Source organism: Schistocerca serialis, chromosome 2, assembly GCF_023864345.2.
Source record: "Schistocerca serialis cubense isolate TAMUIC-IGC-003099 chromosome 2, iqSchSeri2.2, whole genome shotgun sequence".
Classification (NCBI taxonomy): domain Eukaryota; kingdom Metazoa; phylum Arthropoda; class Insecta; order Orthoptera; family Acrididae; genus Schistocerca; species Schistocerca serialis.
In genome coordinates this window covers 778296262-778312581 of record NC_064639.1, presented here as the reverse complement: position 1 = coordinate 778312581, position 16320 = coordinate 778296262, and the positions used below count along the sequence as shown (strand labels likewise).

Sequence of the window (16320 nt, the reverse complement as noted above, 5' to 3'; positions counted from 1 at the left end):
ACTGGCATAAGCGAGGAAATAGGGGTAATGCAGGAGTAGGTTTAATAATGAATAAAAAAATAGGAATGCGGGTAAGCTACTACAAACAGCATAGTGAACGCATTATTGTGGCCAAGATAGACACGAAGCCCACGCCTACTACAGTAGTACAAGTTTATATGCCAACTAGCTCCGCAGATGACGAAGAAATTGTAGAAATGTATGATGAAATAAAAGAAATTATTCAGGTAGTGAAGGGAGACGAAAATTTAATAGTCATGGGGGACTGGAATTCGGTAGTAGGAAAAGGGAGAGAAGGAAACATAGTAGGTGAATATGGATTGGGGGTAAGAAATGAAAGAGGAAGCGTCTGGTAGAATTTTGCACAGAGCATAACTTAATCATAGCTAACACTTGGTTCAAGAATCATAAAATAAGATTGTATACATGGAGGAATCCTGGATATACTAGAAGGTATCAGATAGATTATATAATGGTAAGACACAGATTTAGGAACCAGGTTTTAAATTGTAAGACATTTCCAGCGGCAGATGTGGACTCTGACCACAATCTATTGGTTATGAACTGCAGATTAAAACTGAAGAAACTACAAAAAGGTGGGAATTTAAGGATATGGGACCTGGATAAACTGACTAAACCAGAGGTTGTACAGGGTTTCAGGAAGAGCATAAGGGAGCAATTGACAGGAATGGGGAAAGAAATACAGTAGAAGAAGAATGGGTAGCTTTGAGGGATGAAGTAGTGAAGGCAGCAGAGGATCAGGTAGGTAAAAAGACGAGGGCTAGTAGAAATCCTTGGGTAACAGAAGAAATATTGAATTTAATCGATGAAAGGAGAAAATATAAAAATGCAGTAAATGAAGCAGGCAATAAGGAATACAAACGTCTCAAAAATGAGATCGACAGGAAGTGCAAAATGGCTAAGCAGGGATGGCTAGAGGACAAATGTAAGGATGTAGAGGCTTATCTCACTAGGGGTAAGATAGATATTGCCTACAGGAAAATTAAAGAGACCTTTGGAGAAAAGAGAACCACTTGTATGAATATCAAGAGCTCAGATGGAAACCCAGTTCTAAGCAAGGAAGGGAAAGCAGAAAGGTGGAAGGAGTATATAGAGGGTCTATACAAGGGCGATGTATTTGAGGACAATATTATGGAAATGGAAGAGGATGTAGATGAAGATGAAATGGGAGATACGATACTGCGTGAAGAGTCTGACAGAGCCCTGAAAGACCTAAGTTGGAACAAGGCCCCGGGAGTCGACAAAATTCCATTAGAACTACTGACAGCCTTGGGAGAGCCAGCTCAGACAAAACTCTCTTTCAGATTCTGAAGGTGGCAGGGGTAAAATACAGGGAACGAAAGGCTATTTACAATTTCTACAGAAACCAAATGGCAGTTATAAGAGTTGAGGGGCTTGAAAGGGAAGCAGTGGTTGGGAAGGGAGTGAGACAGGGTTGTAGCTTCTCCCCGATGTTATTCAATCTGTATATTGAGCAAGCAGTGAAGGAAACAAAAGAAAAATTCGGAGTAGGTATTAAAATCCATGGAGAAGAAATAAAAACCTTGAGGTTCGCCGATGACATTGTAATTCTGTCAGAGACAGCAAAGGACTTGGAAGAGCAGTTGAACGGAATGGATAGCGTCTTGAAAGGAGGATATAAGATGAACATCAACAAAAGCAAAACGAGGATAATGGAATGTAGCCGAATTAAGTCGGGAGATGATGAGGGTATTAGATTAGGAAATGAGACACTTAAAGTAGTAAAGGAGTTTTGCTATTTGGGGAGCAAAATAACTGATGATGGTCGAAGTAGAGAGGATATTAAATGTAGACTGGCAATGGCAAGGAAAACGTTTCTGAAGAAGAGAAATTTGTTAACATCGAGTATAGATTTAAGTGTCAGGAAGTCATTTCTGAAAGTATTTGTATGGAGTGTAGCCATGTATGGAAGTGAAACGTGGACGATAAATAGTTTGGAAAGGAAGAGAATAGAAGCTTTCGAAATGTGGTGCTACAGAAGAATGCTGAAGATCAGCTGGGTAGATCACGTAACTAATGAGGAGGTATTGAATAGGATTGGGGAGAGGAGAAGTTTGTGGCACAACTCGACTAGAAGAAGGGATCAATTGGTAGGACATGTTCTGAGCCATCAAGGGATCACAAATTTAGCATTGGAGGGCAGCGTGGAGGGTAAAAATCGTAGGGGGAGACCAAGAGATGAATACATCAAGCAGATTCAGAAGGATGTAGGTTGCAGTAGGTACTGGGAGATGAAGAAGCTTGCACAGGATAGAGTAGCATGGAGAGCTGCATCAAACCAGTCTCAGGACTGAAGACCACAACAACAACAACAACAACAACAACAACAACAAGCGAGTTTGACAAAAGGCAGATTGTTGTAAATAGTCTTCACGGGTTTGCCGCCGGATCACGTTGTACAAATTCCACAATATTTCCTCGGAGCAACTGTCCGACATCTTCCAGTGGTTTAATCTTGCTCGTGGCTAGGTACGACTGAAGATGTCAGACAGTTGCTCCGAGGAAATTTTGTGGAATTTGCACAACGTGATCCGGTGGCAAACCCGTGAAGACTATTTACAAAAGGTAGATTGTTACTTTCCGGTGCCTGGGAACGAGTATCCCTGAAACGGCGAAGTTAATCGATTGATCGCATACTACTGTCGTGAAGGTCTATGGAAATCTGAAGTTCGGCGAAACTGAAACTGCGCCACTAGATACTGGATGTGCAGGTCTCATCACAGAAAGTAGAATAAACGAACCTCTGTGGTAGATCTGACACAAAGCACAATGCTGGCGCATGTTCAAATGTTTCGGAGCACACCCTTCAGCACACACGAGGCTTCGCAGTGTTCCCATGTTGACACTACGTCATTGTCAATTACGACTGCAGTGGGGGGAGTGTGGATGATTGGACACGTGTTGCTTAGTCGAATGAATTACGTTTCTTATTACACCACGTCGATGGTCACGTCCGGATACGCTGTCATTCAGGCGAACGAATGCTGACCAAATGCACCGTGTGACGGACGCAGGTTGGTGGGAGCCGTATAAGGCTATGAGTGACATTTACCGGGGTTGCCATCAGACATGTGGTAGTAACTGAAGGCACCATGATAGCTGTGGATTACGAGAACATTACTGTGAACCACCTGCATCTCTTCATCACTGATATCTTCCCTGATAGCGATGGGGTCTTCCAGTATGATAACTATATGAAGATGGTATCTGTTCTTTCGGCCATATCCGAAAGAACAGATAGCATCGGTCACCATGCAGCTCTCTTAGAATGAAATGATAATTAAATCGAGACCCTAAGCTGTCGACAGGCCTCGATATACATCAACGGAGACAGTTGAAAAGGTGTGCCCCGACCGGGACTCGAACCCGGGATCTCCTGCTTACATGGCAGACGCTCTATCCATTTGAGCCACCGAAGGCACAGAGGATAGTGCGATTGCAGGGATTTATCCCTTGCACGCCCCCCATGAGACCCACATCCCCAACTTAATGTCTACACTCAAATGGTTCAAATGGCTCTGAGCACTATGGGACTTAACATCTGTGGTCATCAGTCCCCTAGAACTTAGAACTACTTAAACCTAACTAACCTAAGGACATCACACAACACCCAGTCATCACGAGGCAGAGAAAATCCCTGACCCCGCCGGGAATCGAACCCGGGAACCCGGGCGCGGGAAGCGAGAACGCTACCGCACGACCACGAGCTGCGGACTAATGTCTCCACTATACATTCGTATTGCCCCTGCCCATTACACTCATTACTCGCGGCAGACAATCTTACAGAGTTCTGTAAGAGCTCGGGCAATGCATGTGCATCCAGCACAAAAGAAGGTCAATGGCCGGTTAGCCTTAACTATATAAAGATAGTATCTATTCTTTCGCAAGTGACCCTTCTGTGCTGGATGCAAACGCATAGCCCGAACTCTTACGGGACTCGGTAAGATTGTCTGCTGCGAATAATGAGTGTAGTGGGCAGGGGCACTACGAATGTAGTGTGTGGACATTAAGTTGGGAATGTTGGTCTTACGTGGGGCGTGCAAGGGATAAATCCCTGCAGTCGCACTATCGTCTGTGCCCTCGGTGGCTCAGATGGATAGAGAACGTCTGCCATGTAATCAGGAGATCCCGGGTTCGAGTTCCGGTCGGGGCACACATTTTCAACTGTCCCCGTTGGTGTATATCAACGCCTGCCGACAGCTTAGGGTCTCGATTCAATTACCATTTCATAGTATGATAACTGTCCGTGTCACAAGGCCAGAATCGTACTGCAGTGTTTTGAGGAGCGTGGTGGCGAACTTGATGTCTTCGCCACCAAATTCGCTTAATCTGAATCCGACATTTCACAGCTGGGTCACTATCGACCGCCAACTCCGAATCCACAAACTACCGATCCGTAATTTACGCGAATGCATGACCTGTGTGTACACTCTGATACTACATACCTCTCGCATCCCATTTTGTCGACGCCATGCCGCGCCGAATCGCTGCTGTATTGGTTTTTCAAAGGTGGATCAACGCACTATTAAGCAGGCGGTTATAATGTTTTGGATTATCGCTACAAACTCCATCATAGGATCTGTTGTTGGCAACATTGACTCTTTCAGAAGAAAGTGCAACGTTCTTTCAGTGAACAGTGCAAGACTAAGCAAAATTTCTCATAAAGGTGAGCTATAGCTCATTAGGCAATGGAAACAGAATAAACCAATTTCTTCTGTTTCAAATCACCTAAATCCGTAATTCTGTCAACAGTAAATGTATCTGCACTGCTGCCCTTCAAGCTGTGGGTTTTCTCATTCAGGTCGTAGTCCTTCTCTAGTCCGAAAAACTGAAATCAGTCTACTTCTTGTATGTCAGTGTTTGAATAAATCACATTTATAGCTTCAGGAATTCCAAAAGAATTACTGAAGCATATGTATTGAGCCTTGTAAAAATTTAACACAATCAATTTGCTTTGGGCTCTGCCGACATTTTCAAATACGAAGTGTATTCTAGTTACAATGCCGATTTCTTTCTCACAAGGTAAACATACGACAACTGTGATGCTTGTGTCATTTCTGAACGACATCTACTACACCGATACACATTTTTCACAGTGCCGGCGCCATGACTGCACGGCCACAGCGAACGTTTCTTTAGTTTGACCACTGGAAAACTGATGATGCAATAGCGACAACCTTAGTGAACGCGTGAACACTGAGAACGTCTTTCATCGTTGCATACAGCCGAAAGTCGCCAGAAGCCGGGTCTAGTGAGCAGGGAACGTGAGAAATAACTTCAAATTGTTGTCACTAAGAGACTTAAGCGTCGCGTTTGCTCGATGCGTTGGTGCATTGTCTTGGTGAAAGAGCACACTACCAGCCTTTCCAGGCAGTTTTCCACGCAGTACTGGGAGGAACTTGTTCGGTAGGATGTGCCTGTCACGATGAACGCAATGGGTAAGGACTACTCCATAGCTGCCCCAGAACATTATGAGTATCATAATGGCATTTACCGAAATCTTTTTCTGGTGGTGTGAGTGTGTATGCTTCCATTTAGTTTACTGGCACTTCGTTTCAGTATTGAGAAACGCCTTCCATGTCTCATCCACTGTAAAGCTCACTTTACACGACGACACTAGGTAGCAGGCAACTGCGCTAACGGCCGCGCGCCGCGCGTTTGCGCAACTCGTTAGTGAAACTAAACACTTTCGCCGTGTTCCAACTTTGGCGACACTAGTTGCATGAGTTCTGAAGTTAAGCGTGTTCGTAGAGTGTAACCAAATTGAAATATGAAGTGGGGAACGGAGAGTAATGTTCGCTTTTTGGATATCTATGCTTTAGATGTTTGTGGGATTTCATTATTGCTGATTACAAAAATAAGGAACACATTGCTGCCGCTGAGAGCGTCATGTGCGATTATAACATAGACGGTTTGACAATATCTGAGCTGCAGGGCAAAATTTATTGAGTTAGGAGCACATATAAAATTAATTAAGAAAAATACAAGCAACTGTAATTCTAGCGGTGGCAAAGCTCTCGTCTGCAAGACTAAAATCCCATCGTTCGAGTTGGCCAACTCTTTGTTAAGGAATAACTTTGACAGGAGGGAAGGCTATACAAATTCATGAAGCTGCATTCTTTATTCAATATTCATCTATTTCAAAAGTCGCTGCAGTGCACCCCATTCACATATGTTAGAATTTTGAAATATTACCACTGTAGGACCTACAGATCTATCTTCAAGAGAGTAGTTTGGAAACCATTCTCTTCTTAATGCGACCTGTTTCGAATAATTATTGTTGCTAATGTTGATTGGATGTGTTGTTGGATGACTGACTGATCTGGTCTTGTAACAATAACAAAAACGGCCTTGCTGTGCTGGTACTGCGAACGGCTGAAAGCAAGGGGAAACTACAGCCGTAATTTTTCCCCAGGGCATGCAGCTTTACTGTATGATTAAATGATGATGGCGTCCTCTTGGGTAAAATATTCCGGAGGTAAAACAGTCCCCCATTCGGATCTCCGGGCGGGGACTACTCAAGAGGACGTCGTTATCAGGAGAAAGAAAACTGGCGTTCTACGGATCGGAACGTGGAATGTCAGATCCCTTAATCGGGCAGGTAGGTTAGAGAATTTAAAAAGGGAAATGGATAGGTTGAAGTTAGATATAGTGGGAATTAGTGAAGTTCGGTGGCAAGAGGAACGAGACTTCTGGTCAGGTGACTACAGGGTTATAAACACAAAATCAAATAGGGGTAATGCAGGAGTAGGTTTAATAATGAATAGGAAAATAGGAATGCGGGTAAGCTACTACAAACAGCATAGTGACCGCATTATTGTGGCCAAGATAGATACGAAGCCCACACCTACTACAGTAGTACAAGTTTATATGCCAACTAGCTCTGCAGATGACGAAGAAATTGAAGAAATGTATGATGAAATAAAAGAAATTATCAGATTGTGAAGGGAGACGAAAATTTAATAGTCATGGGTGACTGGAATTCGGTAGTAGGAAAAGGGAGAGAAGGAAACATAGTAGGTGAATATGGATTGGGGCTAAGAAATGAAAGAGGAAGCCGCCTGGTAGAATTTTGCACAGAGCACAACATAATCATAACTAACACTAGGTTTAAGAATCATGAAAGAAGGTTGTATACATGGAAGAACCCTGGAGATACTAAAAGGTATCAGATAGGTTATATAATGGTAAGACACAGATTTAGGAACCAGGTTTTAAATTGTAAGACATTTCCAGGGGCAGATGTGGACTCTGACCACAATCTATTGGTTATGACCTGTAGATTAAAACTGAAGAAAATGCAAAAAGGTGGGAATTTAAGGAGATGGGACCTGGATAAACTGAAAGAACCAGAGGTTGTACAGAGTTTCAGGGAGAGCATAAGGGAACAATTGACAGGAATGGGGGAAAGAAATACAGTAGAAGACGAATGGGTAGCTTTGAGGGATGAAGTAGCGAAGGCAGCAGAGGATCAGGTAGGTAAAAAGACGAGGGCTAGTAGAAATCCTTGGGTAACAGAAGAAATATTGTATTTAATTGATGAAAGGAGAAAATATAAAAATGCAGTAAATGAAGCAGGCAAAAAGGAATACAAACGTCTCAAAAATGAGATCGACAGGAAGTGCAAAATGGCTAAGCAGGGATGGTTAGAGGAAAAATGTAAGGATGTAGAGGCCTATCTCACTAGGAGTAAGATAAATACTGCCTACAGGAAAATTAAAGAGACCTTTGGAGATAAGAGAACGACTTGTATGAATATCAAGAGCTCAGATGGAAACCCAGTTCTAAGCAAAGAATGGAAAGCAGAAAGGTGGAAGGAGTATATAGAGGGTCTATACAAGGGCGATGTACTTGAGGACAATATTATGGAAATAGAAGAGGATGTAGATGAAGATGAAATGGGAGATATGATACTTCGTGAAGAGTTTGACAGAGCACTGAAAGACCTGAGTCGAAACAAGGCCGTCGGAGTAGACAACATTCCATTGGAACTACTGACGGCCTTGGGAGAGCCAGTCCTGACGAAACTCCACCATCTGGTGAGCAAGATGTATGAAAAAGGCGAAATACCCTCAGACTTCAAGAAGAATATAATAATTCCAATCCCAAAGAAAGCAGGTGTTGACAGATGTGAAAATTACCGAACTATCAGTTTAATAAGTCACAGCTGCAAAATACTAACACGAATTCGTTACAGACGAATGGAAAAACTAGTAGAAGCCAATCCCGGGGAAGATCAGTTTGGATTCCGAAGAAACACTGGAACACGTGAGGCAAACTGACCTTGCGACTTATCTTAGAAGAAAGATTAAGGAAAGACAAAGCTACGTTTCTAGCATTTGTAGACTTAGAGAAAGCTTTTGACAATGTTGACTGGAATACTCTCTTTCAAATTCTAATGGTGGCAGGGGTAAAATACAGGGAGCGAAAATCTATTTACAATTTGTACAGAAACCAGATGGCAGTTATAAGAGTCGAGGGACATGAAAGGGAAGCAGTGGTTGGGAAGGGAGTAAGACAGGGTTGTAGCCTCTCCCCGATGTTGTTCAATCTGTATATTGAGAAAGCAGTAAAGGAAACAAAAGAAAAATTCGGAGTAGGTATGAAAATTCATGGAGAAGAAATAAAAACTTTGAGGTTCGCCGATGACATTGTAATTCTGTCTGAGACAGCAAAGGACTTGGAAGAGCAGTTGAATGGAATGGACAGTGTCTTGAAAGGAGAATATAAGATGAACATCAACAAAAGCAAAACAAGGATAATGGAATGTAGTCTAATTAAGTCGGGTGATGCTGAGGGAATTAGATTAGGAAATGAGACACTTAAAGTAGTAAAGGAGTTTTGCTATTTGGGGAGCAAAATAACTGATGATGGTCGAAGTAGAGAGGATATAAAATGTAGACTGGCAATGGCAAGGAAAGCGTTTCTGAAGAAGAGAAATTTGTTAACATCCAGTATTGATTTAAGTGTCGGGAAGTCATTTCTGAAAGTATTCGTATGGAGTGTAGCCATGTATGGAAGTGAAACATGGACGATAAATAGTTTGGACAAGAAGAGAATAGAAGCTTTCGAAATGTGGTGCTACAGAAGAATGCTGAAGATTAGATGGGTAGATCACATAACTAATGAGGAAGTATTGAATAGGATTGGGGAGAAGAGAAGTTTGTGGCACAACTTGACCAGAAGAAGGGATCGGTTGGTAGGATATGTTCTGAGACATCGAGGGATCACCAATTTAGTATTGGAGGGCAGCGTGGAGAGTAAAAATCGTAGAGGGAGACCAACAGATGAATACACTAAGCAGATTCAGAGGGATGTAGGTTGCAGTAGGTACTGGGAGATGAAAAAGCTTGCACAGGATAGAGTAGCATGGAGAGCTGCATCAAAACAGTCTCAGGACTGAAGACCACAACAACAACAATGTTGATAATTATTACTCTTAATGTTAATAATTATTGGTGCTAATGAAACAGCGTCGTCTACAACTAAAACCGTATCTTATAGCATGCCGAGTGTTCTCGATTGTAATGCACGCAATATGATATGTAATTTCAGTTCTGGCGACAGTACTTGATGCATTACAGTACCTTTATTCCTTATTGCATAATTAACTCTATTTAGAAGAAACGTGAACAGTTCTGGTGACATTCTAAGATAATTAAAAGAACTTCTTGGATCTTCCGTTATAAATTATTTCATCAAGGATGCTCAGCAACCGAGCTAACGTGTTTTCTTCATCCAGTCACGAATCGAAACACGTTTCTTTTTTTTTTTTTCTTATGCAACGTTTCCACGCAACAAGCCTTAACTCCATCACAACATCTGCGACGCGCAGCTGCCAAAACTTTCATTTCAGACACGATTCAAGGACCCACGAAACTACGAAACTGAAGTGTATACTGGTGTCGCCGTATCTACAGTCATATATGAAACCACTTGCGTCCAACTCATTCCACGCAACCAGTGGCGCAACCCAATGTCGTTGTGTAACCTAGGCTTAACAATCGATGAAACGAAGACGCCTTTCAAGCCGTCATCACGCGTAAACACTGCCTGGCAACATGCTACGCCAGAATCCTTTCGTCGTCCATCAACATTCGTGGCGCCCATCTGGAGGACACTTCTCGCATCTTCAGTTTCTCATGCAAGATTGCGAGCTCATATTCCGCGGAAATGCCAGCTTTGGAGGCGATGTATTCCACATTCATTCGGAGATCCAACAAAACAACTTTCTCTGCTCGCTCGATCGTGTCGTTAGACCGGCTGATGCATGGCCGAAATTGCCTTGGTTTGTTATCGCACGACGTTCTTTGAACTGCCGCACTCAAGAATGCACTTTACACACATCCATGCCACCATAACCACATGTCTCACTCGACTGGTAACGAATTATAATAGGTGTCATACCACACAAACGGAGAAAACGAGTGTTACACGCTGTTCTTGTAATGAAATTTCCCCCGCTGCTGACACAGTTCTGTGTACGGTGCTGCTGTCTTTGTCACCGATTCACATGTTCACGTGTATTTTGTTATGACAAGAATGTACCTCGTATTTAACTACATGTCTTTTCGGTAACAGTGCTGTTATTTATATCCGTATTTGCTTCATCTGTGAAAGAGGACAAAATATGCATCCTGTTATACTCAAACCAGATGTTACTGATGTAGGTTTGAAACAACAACGGATACAAGACAGAACTCTGTGAATGTTCCGAATACAGAGTGTTTACGGAGCGTGATGGGCGACAGCAACACACTACTTTTTCTAGTGTAGGTAAGGTTAAAATCTTGCTGTAATAATTAGCCGTTAACTGTGCAACGTTGTCACAGTTCTTACAATCAAAAGCCTTAGCTAAGTCACAATATAACCAAACTTGTAAAAATTCCTCATTTCAATACGTGCCACGGTGAATATACGCTGTTTAGTTGACAGTTTTCTGTAAAATCCAAATTATTTAACACTGAGGAAGTTCTCGATGACGTTTGACAACTGGAAACGCTCGTCGCTTACCGCCACGTCACGAGAGAGCCGATGTCAGTCTTGTGAAGATGTGTAGTACGTGCCCAGGTGAAGTAGTACTGTGTGTGTGTGTGTGGGGGGGGGGGGGGTAGTTAACACCGATATGCTGCATTCACGATCATCATCGAGTTGTCAATATGTCGAAATATTACAAGATTCATACTGACCAAGATTTTCAGCACTACTACTTGTTTACAAAATTTATTGTACATATTTCTAAAATCTTTTGAAAATACAAACAATATTGAGGTCGGTTAGTAGTTCGTTACTATCGTTTTACCTTCTTTTCGTGAAACTGCTAGACAACATTTAAGCATCCGTGAAAAAAAAAAAAAAAACTCTGCGAAGAGATTCATTATGTAAGTAGCTTACTATGCTACAAAACTCTGCTGAGCAACATCTCATTATTTCACCACTGATTTCATTATAATCATTGCAAATATTATTTAATAATTTCTCACCAAGTATTGCTGCTATTGTGTATAGATGTTAAAGAATAAGAAAGGAAAAAATCCCTCAGGTTTGAAATATACTACTGGCCATTAAAATTGCTACACTACGAAGATGACGTGCTACAGACGCGAAATTTAACAGACAGGAAGAAGATGCTGTGATATGCAAATGATTAGCTTTTCAGAGCATTCACACAAGGTTGGCGCCGGTGGCGACACCTACAAAGTGCCGACATGAGGAAAGTTTCCAACCGATTTCTCATACACAAACAGCAGTTGACCGGCGTTGCCTGGTGAAACGTTGTTGTGATGCCTCGTGTAAGGAGGAGAAATGCGTACCATCACATTTCCGACTTTGATAAAGGTCGGATTGTAGCCTATCGCGATTGCGGTTTATCGTATCCCGACATAGCTGCTCGCGTTGGTCGAGATCCAATGACTGTTAGCAAAATATGGAATCGGTGGGTTCAGCCGGGTAATACGGAACGCCGTGCTGGATCCCAACGGCCTCGTATCACTAGCAGTCGAGATGACAGGCATCTTATCCGCATGGCTGTAACGGATCGTGCAGCCAAGTCTCGATCCCTGAGTCAACAGATGGGGACGTTTGCAAGACAACAACCATCTGCATGAACAGTTCGACGACGTTTGCAGCAGCATGGATTACCATCTCGGAGACCATGGCTGCGGTTACCCTTGACGCTGCATTACAGACAGGAGCGCCTGTGGTGGTGTACTCAATGATGAACCTGGGTGCACGAATGGCAGAACGTCATTTTTCGGATGAATCCAGGTTCTGTTTACAGCATCATGATGGTCGCATCCGTGTTTGGCGACATCGCGGTGAACGCACATTGGATGCGTGTATTCGTCACGCCATACTGGTGTATCACCCGGAGTGATAGTATGGGGTGCCATTGGTTACACGTCTCGTTCACCTCTTGTTCGCATTGACGGCACTTTGAACAGTGGACGTTACATTTCAGATGTGTTACGACCTGTGGCTCTACCCTTCATTCGATCCCTGCGAAACCCTACATTTCAGTAGGATAATGCACGACCGCATGTTGCAGGTCCTGTACGGGCCTTGGTTGGTTGGTTTGGGGGATGAAAGGGACCAGACTGCCATTGTACGGGCCTTGCTGGATACAGAAAATGTTCGAGTGCTGCCCTGGCGAGCACATTCTCAAGATCTCTCACCAATTGAAAACGTCTGGTCAATGGTGGCCGAGCAACTGGCTCGTCACAATACGCCAGTCACTACTCTTGATGATCTGTGGTATCGTGTTGAAGTTGCATGGGTAGCTGTAACTCTACACGCCATCCAAGCTCAGTTTGACTCAATGCCCAGGCGTATCAAGGCCGTTATTACGGTCAGAGGTGGTTGTTCTGGGTACTGATTTCTCATGATGTATGCACTCAAATTGCGTGAAAATGTAATCACGTGTCAGTCCTAGTATTATATATTTGTCCAATGAGTACCAGTTTATCATCTGTATTTCTTCTTGGTGTAGCAATTTTAATGGCCAGTAGTGTAATAATCATTACCATTAACTTTCTATAAATTTCTGTATGTATAATAAAAGCTTCTAAGTGGTAATCACCTCAGAATAACCTCATTTTTATACTTCCGTTCCCACTTCCCAGCCTTATGGAAGTGGAAATTTCTCCTTTTCCTACATCTGAATGCTAAAAAATATCCATCAATAATCAGTATTCTTCCTTCGATGGTAAAACGATGATCGTAGTAGAGCAATACATCAATATGATTTGTAAGATGCACTTCATCTGAATTATTCTGAGATTAATGTTAATTTATGCTCTTCTAATATTTTGACGTAACAAACTAACTGCAACATACTTTTCATCTTCAAAGTTTCATGTTCAATAATTTTACATTAGTGCAGTGTTTATATTTGACAGTATCTGTAAATTTCGATGCAATATTCCTTCGGACACTGCTGACGATTTAAAGCTTTATTAAGTCACGAAATTTATTCGGGAAATGTGTACTGGGCCGTCACAGTTATACAATTCACTGGAAACAAAACCATGCATGCACGAAGGAATACTGCCCCGAACTTTACGAAAAGCTTCAAATACAGGCACTTCACTAATGTATTTCATGCCAAAGCCAAGGCGATCTGACGAGAATATTTGAAGTCTCTGCCTGCGCAGGCATCACGTCACTGTGCGACTACTATGGGCAGAAGACTCTAGGAAATATGGAAATTTAGGTCCTTCCGTGAAGCTCGCTCAGATAGCCGAAGCGAATAAGGCGGCTGCGTAAAGTGGGGAATCCGCGTTCGATTCCTGGTCCAGCAAAAATTTTGATTTGTTTCCCCTAAATTATATTGTTGCGGTGGTCCTGTATTCGCAGTTTGCTAATACACATCCTGATTCGATTATTTTCGCTCCTCCATGTGTGAACATCCTTGCCCACAAATTCTTCATTCCCTACATAAATATTCTTTTCAGTCATTCATCGTTATCTGTTGACGCTGACGTTATCTTTGAGACCACTAGTTGTTAACTGTTAATGGGTCTACAATTTTGCTTCCGCCGTTTTTACTCGAAGTTCGGGGCTTTACTGTGAAAAACTTGCAAAAAAAAAGAATTATGATTCATAGTGTTGCTCATCGCTGGCCACTACATTCTCCCACCTTTCGGATAGCATACGAATCCCGTGGCGGAAGAACTGCGCGTCTTTTGTGGGTATCCATGAATCGATTCAATTTTGCACTTGTTCTTTTGATCGGAAGTGCTGGTCAGCCACGTCGCTGGTCGAAAAAGGTGATAGTGACAGGGAACAACGTATGGCGAATACGGCTGGAGGGATAGGGCTTCCCATTTCAACGTTTCCACGTATATTTCGACTGTATTTGCGACATGGGGTCGAGCACTGACCTGCTACAAAATTACCTTTACGTGTCTGTCGCTGTATTGTGGCCGTTTGTTTTTCAGTGCTGGGCTCGAAAGCATCAGTTGCTTTCGATAATGATGTCCTGTGACTGTCTTCGTCTGTTTCAGCAGCTACGAAAACGTTCTGTCTTCCACCGCCATACCGGTCTTCGACATCAAAATCACCGTTCTTAAGGCGTTCAAAACATTCTCTGCATATTCTTCCACTAAGAGTTCCCTCACCATTGGTCTTACCCAACATTTTAAGAGCCACAGCCGCACATTCCTTCATGTTAAAGCAGAAAATTAAAACTTTCCGCAAATGGCGAGAAATGCATACGTAAGTTGACGTACTTAATCGAGAATAACGTTATGATGCAATCACAAATGCCGGCCGTGGTGGTCTCGCGGTTCTAGGCGCGCAGTCCGGAACCGTGCGACTGCTGCGGTCCCAGGTTCGAATCCTGCCTCGGGCATGGATGTGTGTGATGTCCTTAGGTTAGTTAGGTTTAGGTAGTTCTAAGTTCTAGGGGACTGATGACCACAGCCGTTGAATCCCATAGTGCTCAGAGCCATTTGAACCAGCCAATCACAAATCGAGTAATATTTTTATGGCATTATGTTTACAGATGCCTAAGCTTACTGTATTACACCTATGACCAACCACCTGAACCCCACTTGCCGCTACTGCTGTCTATTGCGAAACGGCGGAAGCGAAGTTGTAGATCTAATATTTTCTTTGAAATGTTTATAAACTGTGCCGCTATTGTGTCATCGTTTTTCCAGTGGTGAAACTAGAGCCATAAAGAAGCGTTCGCAGCGGGCAGGGAATCATGGCGTCGACATGTGAAAAACGTGTATCAGCGCACTAGATTACGTTGAGAAGTGACACAAACTTCGCAGTTTTCGTATGATTAGTTTGTGAGAAAAAAATTGGCTGAATACTGTACTGTTCACATCTTCAGTTTCAATTCACTTACTTATCTGTGATATTTTTATCAGCCTGCTGTTATACGGAGGACGTAACTGAAGGAGGGTCAGCATCCAACGTTTCCCAATGAAGCCTGTTACCTTTCTCGACCATTCATACACCTCATCATTATTCGTAAAGCTCCATTCTCGTTTCCAACTGATCCACAGGTCTCCCGACCAATGCTTCGTTTGAACTTTTCAAGTTCTCTTCTCGGAACTTGTGTGTCTGGTTTGGTGCTTTGGATGCACACAGAATCTCCAGTCTAATAGAGCAGTATCTTGACTTCTCGCTACGCTTTCTTATAACAGACACCGACGATGTTTATGCTAGCAGATTTCATTTCATTTATAGAGGGTAAATCACGTCTTGCGTTTCACATGTCCGGCTTCCCTGCTATGTATTTTGCGGCTTAGATTCTTTTGATAATTTTCCCGCTTCATAAGCTTTCAGACGATCTTGACTTATGAAAAATAGTTGCGTACACTCTTCCTTATCAGCGTGGTTCAGAGTGTACTAAAACAGTCGAGGAGACGTGCAAGAAACATCCGTGACACGCCCAACTGAAGCATACAGGCGAATTAAATTTCACTGAGACGAGCTGGCATATAATCACGCAATGAGGTACGACCACAGCAGTACCGACGTGCAGGCTCCAAGTTTCTGGGCCGGAGTAATTGGTGTCTGGGTTAGCGTAATGAAGGAGTCTTCCGGAATAAGAGTGTCGGAAAATCTAATAAAAAGGGACGGAGATTTCAATTTAAATCCGGCACAATTTTGGACAATCCCGCCAGAGTCTAAAACACGACGGAATAGACGTTTCACAGATAACCGGTACAGGATCCGGAGAATATCTATCTATACTAGTATCTATCTAAAGAGAATATCTATCGATACTAATAACAAATTTGTAAAATTGTCGTGTCTTTGTCC

At 42.7% G+C, this 16320-nt stretch overlaps 1 protein-coding gene and 1 non-coding gene across 3 annotated transcripts in view; both read right to left on the bottom strand.

Annotated features, from left to right (window-relative positions):
- The window catches only part of LOC126455702 (probable inactive tRNA-specific adenosine deaminase-like protein 3), a 531452-nt gene that overhangs the window by 428858 nt on the left and 86274 nt on the right, over nucleotides 1-16320 (bottom strand). The window lies entirely within an intron of this gene.
- On the bottom strand, nucleotides 3388-3462 carry Trnat-ugu (transfer RNA threonine (anticodon UGU)). Its single transcript has one exon. It is a non-coding gene; the product is annotated as a tRNA-Thr (tRNA).